This window comes from Amblyraja radiata, chromosome 16 (assembly GCF_010909765.2).
Source record: "Amblyraja radiata isolate CabotCenter1 chromosome 16, sAmbRad1.1.pri, whole genome shotgun sequence".
Lineage (NCBI taxonomy): Eukaryota > Metazoa > Chordata > Chondrichthyes > Rajiformes > Rajidae > Amblyraja > Amblyraja radiata.
The window spans coordinates 44,871,289-44,884,741 of record NC_045971.1 but is presented as its reverse complement, the minus strand read 5'-3'; the positions used below and the strand labels follow the sequence as shown (position 1 = coordinate 44,884,741).

Genomic DNA, 13,453 nt, shown 5'->3' with positions numbered 1-13,453 from the left:
GACACCCAGGTCTTGCTGCACCTTCCCCTTACCTAACCTAACCCCTTTGAGAAAATAACCTCACATATTATACTGCATCTGCCACGTATCTTCCCACTCACTCAACCTGTCCAGGTCACCCTGCAACCTCCTAACATTCTCTTCACAGTTCACATTGCCACCCAGCTTTGTGTCATCCGCAAACTTGCTAGTGTTGCTCCTAATTCCCTCTTCCAAATCATGAATGTATACGGTAAACAGTTGCGGTCTCAACACCGAACCTTGCGGCACTCCACTCGCCACTGCCTGCCATTCTGAAAATGACCTGTTCACTCCTACACTTTGCTTCCGGTCCGCCAACCAATGTTCTAACCATGTCAACACCCTACCCCCAATACCATGTGCTCTCATTTTAGTCTCCCGTGCGGGACCTTATCAAAGGCTTTCTGAAAGTCCAGATACACTACATCCACTGGCTCCCCTTCATCCATTTTACTTGTCACATCCTCAAAAAATTCCCGAAGATTAGGCAAGCATGATTTTACCTCCTTAAATCCACGTTGACTTGGATTAATCATTTTACTGCTATCCAAATGTCCCATTATTACCTCTTTAATAATTGACTGCAGCATCTTTCCCACAACCGAAGTCAGGCTAACTGGTTTGTAATTCCCTGTTTTCTCTCTCGCTCCTTTCTTGAAAAGTGGGATAACATTAGCTATCCTCCAATCCACAGGAACTGATCCTGAATCTATTGAACATTGGAAAATGATCATCAATGCGTCCACTATTTCAAAAGCCACCTCCCTGAGGACCCTGGGATGCAGACCATCAGGCCCAGGGGGTTTATCATCCGTCATCCCCATTAGCCTACCCAACACTATTTCTCGCTTGATGAAAACTATTTCTCGCCACTGAAGCACCCCGTGTGCATCCGCACCGGTGACCGGCGCTCGAACCCTACCGGCACCGAGGGGGCCAACCGTCAGCTACTAGACAAGGAGAAAGGCTCAGCCGGCCATCCGCAGGCCGCTGGGGAATAGGCCCACCCCCCGGGAGCCGGAGCAGAGCCAAACCGGAGCCAGTGCCCACCCCTCCGCGCCGGCTGCAAGTCCGGGGCATCCAGTGCCCAGGGCTGTCGCCCAACCCGGCGGGATAGGCAGAGCCGAACTGGAGCCAGCGCCTCCCCCCAAAACTCCTGTGCCCAGGACTGCCCCGAGCCGGTGCCTGCCAGCGCAGGGCCACCCCGGTCACCAACAGGATACCCTGGAGGGGATGAGGATGGCCCAGCGGCAACTTCACAGAGCAGCAGACCCAGGCTCGAACCCGACCAGGAACGAAACGCAGGTCTGCACACACGCAGCAGCACAGGCGCCGAGATGTTTATAGCAAATGACCTATGACCTGGGCATGTGCAGTCGGAATACAGAACTCGCTTATTTACTGGAGATTTTCAAGTTAGATTTAGCTCCTAGACTAGCGGAATCAAGGGATATGGGAGGAATCAAGGGATATGTGAATGATCAGCCATGATCATAGTGAATGGAACTAGAAGGGCCAAATGGCCTACTCCTGCGCATATTTTCTATGTTACCTTCTCACAACTAACAATGATCTATTCTACATTTTTCCTTGAACTGCATTCCCTTTGCCCTGTTTTTACTCCTTACACTTCCTTATCTCTGTACCTCCCATCAGACTGAAGGAGGGTCTCGACCCGAAACGTCGCACATTCCTTCTCTTCACAGAAGCTGCCCGACCCGCTGAATGACTCCAGCACTGTGTGACCGTCTTCCCATGATGCATGCCGCCCCCTCACGTGACTGCACAATGGCAGGTGGCGGGGCCGGCAGTCCCCCTCGGATTGGCGGTGACTCCACCCACTCATCCCTCATCCCCAACCATCCCGTCACCCCACTCACAACCCCAACCCCCTCTCTGCCCAATCACCCCTCCCCCCCACTCACCTCCTTCCCACTCAACCCCCCCCCCACCCTACCCCACTCACCCCTCACTCACCCCTCAACCCCTGCCCTCCCCCACTTCCCCCTCTCCCCCAAACTCCTCGATCCGCACTCGCCCCCTCAGCCCCCCTACTGACGACCCCCCCGACTCACTCACCCCTCCAGAAACACCACCCCCCTCGTTTTCCCCTTCCACCCTTTAAGCACTAGTGATGTTTACCCGTTAGTAATGTCCTGTTTGCCAGCTTGTTGACCCTCTGTGTTCCCCTCCTGCAGGGTTTAGGAGCCTTTGCTGTGGACGGAGAGACGGGGACGTGATCGGCCATTGAGGGCGGCCTGGGTGCCGCTGAACCCCCACCCCCCCCCCCCCACCCCCCACATCTGCTCGACGTTATGTGTGTGACGTGTGTGGCAAGGCCTGGCAGAGCCCGTACCTGCTGGAGATCCACCAGCGGTGCACACGGGTAAGAAGCCCTTCGGCTGCTCCACCTGCAGTAAGAGCTTTGCCCGGTTGTCGTGGCTGCAGGTGCACAGCAGTGAGCGGCCTTTCACCTGTTCCGACTGCGGCAAAGGCTTCAAGTCGTCCACGAAACTGAAGGGGCACAGGCACCTGCACACCGGGGAGCGGCCCTACACCTGTAGCGACTGTGGCAGGGGTTTAACTCAGTCCAATCACCTGCTGGATCACCAGCGCACACACATCGGCGAGCGCCCCGTCAACTGCGCCCAGAGCGGCAAGGACTTCACCAGCCCCTCCAAGCTGCTGTCCCACCAGCGGGAGCGCACAGGCGGCTGCCCCTTCTCCACCCCCCACACTTCGCTCGTCCAAGTTCCTCTCCCGAGTTTTCATTTAAACCAAGCCGATTTCCTGCAAACTCTTACGACTTTTCGCCTACCACTAGGATCAATTTACACCAAGCTAATTAACCTGCAAACCTGCATGTCTTTGGAGTGTGATTAGAAAACTCACGTAGAAACATAGAAATGAGTGCAGAAGCAGGCCATTCGGCTCTACGAGCCAGCACTGCCATTCAATTTGATCACGGCTGATCATCCTAAATCAGCACCCGATCCTGCTTTCCCCACATATCCCTTCATTCCGTTAGCTTTAAGACTCATATCCAACTCTCTCTTGAATACATCCAGTGAATTTGCCTTCTGTGGCAGAGAATTCCACAGATTCACCACTCTCTGGCTGGAAATGTTTCTCCTCATCTCAGTCCTAAATGGTCTACACTTATTCTTACACGGTGATCCGGATATTCTTCTGGACTCAGCCAACATGTGGGAAAATGAGAGTGGGTTAGGTGGAAAAATGTGTCGGCATTGACTAGTTGACAATTTTCCATGCACTATGGGGCAATATCTCTATGGCTCTGTCTCTCGGTGGCAAAGTGGCATTGCGTTAGAGTTGCAGCCTCACACACCACCAGTTTGCTCCGGATGCTCCGATTTCCTCTCCCACACTCCAGAAACAAACATTTTTGCAGGTTAATTGGCTTCCTATAATATATATAGTGTCCCTAGTGTGTAGGATAGTGCCAGTGTACCGGGAACAGTGTACTGGTCAGCAAAGATCCTATAGCGGAGCAAGCTGGCTTACTCCTGCGAAATGCAATGGGCTGACGTGTAGTACGCTACGGAGGGGATCCTTGCTCTGCTATAGGATTTTTGCTGGTCAGCGCCAATTCAGTGGGGCGAATGGCCTGCTCGCACGCTGAAATAAAAATCCAAAGTCTCAAGCGAAATTATAGCGTTAAGGAGGAGGGAAGACGATTTGAATTTAAAATAGATTTATTACATTTATTACATTTCATAAATTATATTTACAACATCAGTAATAAAAGTAAACGAGTCTTTCTGGATATTCACACTTCCTCTTCCGCCTTCCTGTCCAGACCCGCCGAATCGATGCCCACTTCCTCGTAGTCCTTCTCCAGCGACGCCATGTCCTCCCGCGCGTCCTGGAACTCCCCTTCCTCCAGACCCTCTCCCACGTACCAGTGGACAAAGGCCCGCTTGGCGTACATCTTGTCGAACTTGAGGTTCATGCGAGTCAAGGCCATGCAGACGGCGGTGGTGTTGCTCAGCATGCAGACGGCTCGTTGCACCTTGGCCAGGTCGCCCCCCGGCACCACCGTCGGGGGCTGGTAGTTGATGCCTACCTGCGGGGATGAGAGAAACAGCGTTTAGTTTGGTTGCAGACACATTGGAAGCATCCATATTAACGGGACGGAGGAGGAAACAGAAACATAGAAAATCGGTGCAGGAGTAGGTCATTCGGTCCTTCGAGCCTGCACCGCCATTCAATATGATCATGGCCGATCATCCAACTCAGTATCCTGTACCTGCCTTCTCACCATACCCCCTGATCCCTTTAGCCACAAGGGCCACATCTAACTCCCTCTAAAATATATCCAATGAATTGGCCTCAACTACCTTCTGTGGCAGAGAATTCCAGAGACTCACCACTCTCTGTGTGAAAATTTTGTTTCTCATCTCGGTCCTAAAATATTTTCCCCTTATCCTTAAACTGTGACCCCTAGTTCTGGAAAGGGGTCACAGGGAACGTGTTTCCAGCTTCAGGTTTCTGGGCGTCCACATCTCTGATGACATCTCTGAGGGCCCACGATACGTCAACACTGGTCAAGAAGACTCACCAGCGTTTCTTCTTCCTGAGGAGACTAAAGAAGGTCCATCTGTTCCCTCAGATTCTGGTGAACTTCTACCGCTGCACCATCGAGAGCATCCTTACCAACTGTATCACAGTATGGTATGGCAACTGCTCGGTCTCCGACCGGAAAGCACTGCAGAGGGTGGTGAAAACTGCCCAACGCATCACCGGTTCCTCACTCCCCTCCATTGAGTCTGTCCAAAGCAAGCGATGTCTGGGAATGGCGCACAGCATCGTCACGGACTGCTCTCACCCCAGCCACAGTCTGTTTACCCTGCTCCCATCCGGGAGGCGCTACAGGTCTCTCCGTTGCCGGACCAGCAGGTTCAGGAACAGCTTCTTCCCTGTGGCTGTTACACAACTTAACTCAGCACCCTGGTGATTGCCACTCAACCCCCCCCCTACCCCGCCTCCCCCCCGGACACTCCTTCCCCCAGTAAAATTGCACTACTGCTACAGTTTGTACATATATATATTACTGTTCATTATTCTATGTTTGCTCTTCTGGGTGAGATGCTAACTGCATTTCGTTATCTCTGTACTGTACACTGCACAATGACAATAAAGATTGAATCTGAATCTGAATCTGAACCTGAATTCAAGATAAGATGCATCTGCCGCCGGTAGGTGGCGGCAGTGGCGCAGCGAATAATAGCCGACCTCCATTGCTTTGTCCCGTCAACATGTCGGCGATGGATTAATTGGCAGTGTGCATAAGTGAGTGGTGAAAGAGAAATCGGTGCTCTTTTAGCAGAGGGACACCAGTTTTGTTCTTCGGTTGGAAGAAACCGGGGCCAACCAATGGAGTTCCGGAAATTACAAATGGTTCCCGCTAGGGTTGGAGTTCCACGAAGGCAGCTGTTCCAGAGCGCTATAGACGCGGGATCGATCCCAACCTCCGACGATCAGCCGCCTTCCCCCTTCCCACTCCCCCCACCGCAAAGAGGCTGGTGCTGGCAAGTCTCATGGAGAAGTAATGCAAAAATATGGGACTGTACGAGCGTTACATAGAAACATGGAAAATAGGTGCAGGAGTAGGGCATTCGGCCCTTCGAGCCTGCACCGCCATTCAATAAGATCATGGCTGATCATCCAACTCAGTATACTGTACCTGCTTTCTCTCCATACCCCCTGATCTATTTAGCCACAAGGGCCACATCTAACTCCCTCTTAAATATAGCCAATGAACTTGCCTCAACTACATTCTGTGGCAGAGAATTCCACAGATTCGCAACTCACTGTGTGAAAAATGTTTTTCTCATCGCAGTCCTAAAAGATTTCCCCTTTATCTTTATACCGTGACCCCTTGTTCTAGACTTGCCCAACATCGCGAACAATCTTCCTGCATCTAGCCTGTCCAACCACCTAAGAGCGTTGTACGTTTCTATAAGATCGCCACTCAATCTTCTAAATTCTAGCGAGACATTAGTGACAGGACAGAATGGAATTACTGGTCCAAGTTCAAGTTCAAGTGAGTTTATTGTCATGTGTCCCTGATAGGACAATGAAATTCTTGCTTTGCTTCAGCACACAGAACATAATAGGCATTAACCACAAAACAGATCAGTGTGGGAGGGTCAACATGGACCTGATGGGCCGAATGTTACTGATCGTGGTCTAAAACATGTAGATTTGCGCCTTTAAACGAGGGAAACCCATGCTAGTTATCAAGATCCTGGCGTGAGTCATTGGACAGAAGTCTCCTAGAAACCTTCAATGGTTCCCTGGATGTTTAGAACCCAGGCCCTCGGTTTGGAAAGAACGTCTCCTGGTTTCTGCAATCGTGGAGCGGCTGGTCTGGCTGTGGTAGATTTCACAGCCCAGTGCGAGACCAGTGTTTGGGTCAAGCTTCTGCCGCGTGGATTCCTGCACAACCGTCTCCTACCTTGAACCCGGTCGGACACCAGTCCACGAACTGGATGGAGCGCTTAGTCTTGATGGTGGCGATGGAGGCGTTGACCTCCTTGGGCACCACGTCCCCACGGAACAACATGCAGTACGCCATGTATTTGCCCTGGCGGGGGTCGCATTTGAGCATCTGGTTGGCCGGCTCGAAGCAGGCGTTGGTGATCTCCGACACGGACAGTTGCTCGTGGTAAGCCTTCTCAGCCGAGATCAGGGGCGCATAGGTCACCAGCGGAAAGTGAATGCGCGGGTAGGGGACCAGGATGGTCTGGAACTCGAGCAGGTCCACGTTGAGGGCGCCGTCGAAGCGCAGCGAGGCGGTGATGTACGAAACTACCTGCCCCAGCAGGCGGTTGAGGTTGCTGTAGGTGGGGCGCTCGATATCCAGGTTCCGCCGGCAGATGTCGTAAATAGCCTCGTTGTCCAGCATGAAGGAGCAGTCGGAGTGCTCCAGGGTGCAGTGGGTGACCAGCACCGCGTTGTAGGGCTCAACCACGGCGGTGGCGATCTGCGGCGCCGAGTAGACGGAAAACTCCAGCTTGGATTTCTTGCCGTAGTCGACGGACAGTCTCTCCATGAGGAGGGAGGTGAAGCCCGAGCCGATGTCGCCCCCAAAACTGTGGAAGATGAGGATCCCCTGCAGTCCGGTGCACTGGTCGGCCTGTGAGCAGATAAAGCGGAGAGCATTGAGAAGGGGGTAAGGTGGGGGTGAGTGTGGGTGTTACAAGGGGTAAACTGACCCTCTGGAGAGGTGGATGGAACCTAACATTAGTGGTTTTAGTTTAACATTTGTGGTCCGAAAGACGCGAGCGAGTATCTGAGGGACAGGTTATGAATGCATGTGGATGGACATAGGCGGATTAGGGATAGTCAGCACGGTTGTGTAGCTGGTTGGTCGTGTGTCAAGAATCTGATCGAGGTTTACATAGAAACATAGAAAATAGGTGCAGGAGTAGGCCATTTGGCCCTTCGAGCCTGCACCGCCATTCAATAAGTATTTGAGTATAGGAGCAGGGAGGTTCTACTGAAGTTGTACAGGGTCTTGGTGAGACCACACCTGGAGTATTGCGTACAGTTTTGGTCTCCTAATCTGAGGAAAGCCATTCTTGCCATAGAGGGAGTACAGAGAAGGTTCACCAGACTGATTCCTGGGATGTCAGGACTTTCATATGAAGAAACACTGGATAGACTCGGTTTGTACTCGCTAGAATTTAGAAGATTGAGGGGGGATCTTTTAGAAAATTCTTAAGGGGTTGGACAGGCTAAATGCAGGAAGATTGTTCCCGATGTTGGGGAAGTCCAGAACAAGGGGTCACAGTTTAAGGATAAGGGGGAAATCTTTTAGAGCCGAGATGAGGAAAACTTTTTTTCACACAGAGAGTGGTGAATCTCTGGAATTCACTCCCGCAGAAGGTAGTTGAGGCCAGTTCATTGGCTATATTTAAGAGGGAGTTAGATGTGGCCCTTGTGGCTAAAGGGATCAGGGGGTATGGAGAGAAGGCAGGTACAGGATACTGAGTTGGATGATCAGCCATGATCATATTGAATGGCGGTGCAGGCTCGAAGGGCCGAATGGCCTACTCCTGCACCTATTTTCTATGTTTCTATGTTTCTATGTTTCTAATATGGTCATGGCTGATCATCCAACTCAGTATCCTGTACCTGCCTTCTCTCCATACCCCCTGATCCCTTTAGCCACAAGGGCCACATTTAACTCTCTCTTAAATATAGCCAATGAACTGGCCTCAACTACCTTCTGTGGCAGAGAATTCTGTGTGAAAGATTATTTACTCATCTCGGTCCTAAAAGACTTTCCCTTTATCCTTAAACTGTAACCTCTTGTTCTGGACCTCCACAACATCGGGAACAATTTTCCTGCATCTAGCCTATCCAACCGATTAAGAATCTTGTACGTTTCTATGAGATCCCCCCTCAATCTTCTAAATTCCAGCAAGTACAAGCCGAGTCTATTGAATCTTTCTTCATATGAAATTCCTGACATCCCAGGAATCTGTCTGGTGAACCTTCTCTGTACTCCTTCTATGGCAAGAATATCCTTCCTCAGATTAGGAGACCAAAACTGTACGCAATACAACAGGTGTGGTCTCACCAAGACCCTGTACAACTGCAGTAAAACCTCCCTGTTCCTATACTCAAATCTTTTTGCTATGTGCCATGTGTCAGGGTTATGGGGAGAAAGCATGTAGATGGGTTTAAGAGAGGAAGATAGATCAGCCAACGATTCATAGCAAAAGGATTTGAGTTTTATAAGTTTCTATAAGATCCCCCCTCAATCTTCTAAATTCTAGCGAGTACAAGCCGAATCTATCCACTCTTTCTTCATATGAAAGTCCTGACATCCCAGGAATCAGTCTGGTGAACCTTCTCTATAACTGTAGATGATGCAGGTACTATGGCAACGTTTAAGAAACATTTAAACTGGCATGTACATGGATATGATAGGTTTGGAGGGATATGGACCAAACGCGGACAGGTGGGACCAGAGTAGATGCATCGGTGTGGGTCGATGGCCTGTTTCCACGCTGCACAACTATCGCTATATGACTCTGTGGGCGCGGGGAGGAGACGTGAACGGGGATCCAGTCGGGTGACGATCGCTGAGCTGAATCATGACCGCTGAACCATTCATGAACTGCGGGCCACGGGCGAACCAGGATCACCAGATCGGTGAACACCGGGCGCTGGTTCACGGTTGGATTCGGTTCCACAACCTACCAGCTTCCGGATGCGATCCAGGACCAGGTCGACGATCTCCTTGCGGATGGAGCAGTGGCCCCGGGCGTAGTTGTTGGCCGCGTCCTCCTTGCCGGCGATGAGCTGTTCGGTGTGGAAGAGCTGCCGGTATGTGCCGGTCCGCACTTCATCGGTGGGCGGCGCGACTCTCGTCAGCAGCGGCCTCTGCAGTCCGTCTGTGTTTTATTATTTTTTGTCTCGTTTTTATGTAGTTTTTGTTATTTTTTTTGTTGGGGTATATGTGTGTGTGGGGGTGGGGTTGGGGTGGGGGGTAGGGGGTAACTTTAAAACTTTCCCCTGCACGGGAGACCCGACCTTTTCTTTGTCGGGTCTCCGTTGTGGTTGGGGCTGCAACGTGGAGCGGCCTCCAACAGGAACGACCTGGGGTTCCAGCTGCGGTGCTGCCCCCTACTCACCGTCACGGGGCTGGCCGAGTCCGGAGCGGGTGGAGCTGTGGTGGACGCTGCTGCCAACCGACCTCCGGAGTTTCGGAGGCTGCAACTGCGGGTTTGGCGGACGGAAACGCCGGGAGCCCGCCGGTCCCTGCTGGGAGACCGCTTTTCGGGGCTTCCGCAACGGCGACTTCTCCCGCCCGATTTGCGGGTTTGAAGAGCACCTGGAGCGGGGCCTTACATCACCGCCCCGCGCGGCTTGGAATGACCGCGGGACTTTGCGAGGGCCCGCCGGGGGCTCTAACACCAAGACCCGGTGCGTGGCCTTGCATCACCCGGCGTGGCTTTAATGGCCGCGGGACAATCGCCATCGCCAGCCGGGGGCTTTGACTTTGACTCTGACTCTGACATCGGGGGGGAGGGAGAGTGCAGTGGAGAGATAAGTTTTTTTTTGCCTTCCATTAGTCCAAATGTCATTAGAAACGGGAATAGTGCCGGAGGATTGGCGTACTGCGCATGTTGTTCCATTGTTTAAAAAGGGGTCTAAGAGTAAACCTAGCAATTATAGACCTGTTAGTTTGACGTCAGTAGTGGGCAAATTAATGGAAAGAATACTTAGAGATAATATATATAAGCATCTGGATAAACAGGGCCTGATTAGGAACAGTCAACATGGATTTGTGCCTGGAAGGTCATGTTTAACTAATCTTCTTGAATTTTTTGAAGATGTTACTCGGGAAATTGATGAGGGTAAAGCAGTGGATGTTGTGTATATGGACTTCAGTAAGGCCTTTGACAAGGTTCCTCGTGGAAGGTTGGTTAAGAAGGTTCAATGGTTGGGTATTAATGGTGGAGTAGCAAGATGGATTCAACAGTGGCTGAATGGGAGATGCCAGAGAGTAATGGTGGATGGTTGTTTGTCAGGTTGGAGGCCAGTGACGAGTGGGGTGCCACAGGGATCTGTGTTGGGTCCACTGTTGTTTGTCATGTACATCAATGATCTGGACGATGGTGTGGTAAATTGGATTAGTAAGTATGCAGATGATACTAAGATAGGTGGGGTTGCGGGTAATAAAGTAGAGTTTCAAAGTCTACAGAGAGATTTATGCCAGTTGGAAGAGTGGGCTGAAAGATGGCAGATGGAGTTTAATGCTGATAAGTGTGAGGTGCTACATCTTGGCAGGACAAATCAAAATGGGACGTACATGGTAAATGGTAGGGAATTGAAGAATGTAGGTGAACAGAGGGATCTGGGAATAACTGTGCACAGTTCCCTGAAAGTGGAATCTCATGTAGATAGGGTGGTAAATAAACCTTTTGGTGTGCTGGCCTTTATAAATCAGAGCATTGAGTATAGCAGTTGGGATATAATGTTAAAATTGTACAAGGCATTGGTGAGGCCAATTCTGGAGTATGGTGTACAATTTTGGTCGCCTAATTATAGGAAGGATGTCAACAAAATAGAGGGAGTACAGAGGAGATTTACTAGAATGTTGCCTGGGTTTCAGCAACTAAGTTACAGAGAAAGGTTGAACAAGTTAGGGCTTTATTCTTTGGAGCGCAGAAGGTTAAGGGGGGACGATAGAGGTTTTTAAAATGATGAGAGGGATAGACAGAGTTGACGTGGAAAAGCTTTTCCCACTGAGAGTAGGGAAGATTCAAACAAGGGGACATGACTTGAGAATTAAGGGACTGAAGTTTAGGGGTAACTTGAGGGGGAACTTCTTTACTCAGAGAGTGGTAGCTGTGTGGAATGAGCTTCCAGTGAAGGTGGTGGAGGCAGGTTCGTTTTTATCATTTAAAAATAAATTGGATAGTTATATGGATGGGAAAGGAATGGAGGGTTATGGTCTGAGCGCAGGTATATGGGAATAGGGGAGATTATGTGTTCGGCACGGACTAGAAGGGTCGAGATGGCCTGTTTCCGTGCTTTAATTGTTATATGGTTATAAGGTTATATCACAGCGATGTGATGGATGTTTGTGTTAATTGTGTTGTGTCTCGGGTCTTTTTGTTTTGTAATGTATGGCTGCAGAAACGACATTTCGTTTGGACCTCAAGGGGTCCAAATGACAATAAATTGAATTGTATTGTATTGTATTGTATTGTATCTACAGGGGAGCAAACAGAGAACGGAGAATGGACCAGTTCATTAAGAAACTGGTTCATTAAGAATCACACGCCCCTCGTCAAACGCCGCGGGGAAGGTTTCAGACAAGGCCCAACATGTCAGGACTCTCCCTGGTTTCACCTTACCGATCACCGTGGGCTCCAGATCAATGAACACGGCCCGGGTGACGTGCTTGCCCGCCCCAGCCCCGCTGAAGAAGGTGTTGAAGGAGTCGTGCCCCCCCCCACCCACTTGGTCTTGTCGCTGGGCATCTGTCCATTCAGCTGGATCCCGTGCTCCAGGTAGTACAGCTCCCAGCAAGCGTTGCCCCTCGGATTCCTATTAAATCTTTTCCCGTTCACCTTGAACCCGTGTGGTCTGGTTCTCGATTTAGCCTGCTCTGGACAAGAGATTGTGCATCTACCCGATCTATTTCTCTCATTAGTTTGTACACCTCTGTAAGATCACCTGTCATCATCCTGCGACCCAAGGAATAGAGACCCAACCCACTCAACCTCTCTTATAGCTCACACCTTCTAGTCCTGGCAACATCCTCGTAAATCGTTTCTGAACCCTTTCAAGCTTGAACATATCTTTCCTATAACATGGTGCCCCAAAATAGGGCACAATATTCTAAATGCGGTCCTACCAACGACTTATGCAACTGCAACATGACCTCCCAACTTCCATATACATTACTCTGACTGATAAAGGTCAATGTGCCATTAGCCTGTTTGACTACCTTATCTAACTAAAACTCGACCTTTAAGGAACCGTGCACCTGCACGCCTAGAACCCTCTGCCCCACAATATTCCTCAGAGCATTGCCATTTACTGTGTAGCTCTTTCCCTTGTTCGACGTCCCAAAATGCAACACCTCACACTTCTCAGTATTAAATTCCATCACCTATTAATGGTCCTTTCCTCTCCGAGCCTCCCCTCGTAAAATCCATATATAGTTGAAACCCCATGAGATTTTTCATATTCCCAGTGGCCAAAGACATTTGACCTTCCCGATGCACGACCCTGTCACATCTCAACATCCTAAAACATACTTGTATTTCATTTTCTGTCTGCATGAACTACAGATGCTGGTTTACCACCGAAGATAGACACAAAATGCTGGAATAGCCGCGGACAGGAAGCATCTCTGGAGAAAATGAATAGGTGACGTTTCGATTCGAGGCCCTACTTCAGACTCATCAGTTTCCTTCAAGTGTTTTTGGTTTTTCAGAGATACAGCGCGAAAAGAGTCCCGTCGGCTGGCCGAGCGTGCGGCGACCAGCAATTCCACTACCTCAAAATTATCCAACACACTAGGGACAATTTGCAGACGCCAAATTAATCTGCGAACCTGTAAGACTTTGGAGTGTGTGAGGAAGCTGGAGCACGCTGGGAATACCGACGCGATGACGGGGAGAACATACAAACTCCGTGCAGATAAGCACCAGTAGTCAGAATCGAACCCGTGTCTCTGGCGCTGTAAAGCATCAGCTGTACCGCTGCGCCGCCGAGGTAGTTTCCTCTTTTCTTATTGACTGAATTTACCATCCAAGCTTCAGGAAAACCGCCATCCGCATCCTTCATGTTCTGTGGAGCACGCCAGAACTGAATTCCAATCACCTCGTCTTTAAATGACTCCTACAGGTAGGATGAGGACTTACATACGAACAGC

At 50.4% G+C, this 13,453-nt stretch overlaps 1 pseudogene; it reads right to left on the bottom strand.

Annotated features, from left to right (window-relative positions):
- Nucleotides 1–880: 880 nt before the first annotated feature.
- Nucleotides 881–13,358, bottom strand: LOC116982289 (annotated as a pseudogene).
- Nucleotides 13,359–13,453: the final 95 nt, after the last annotated feature.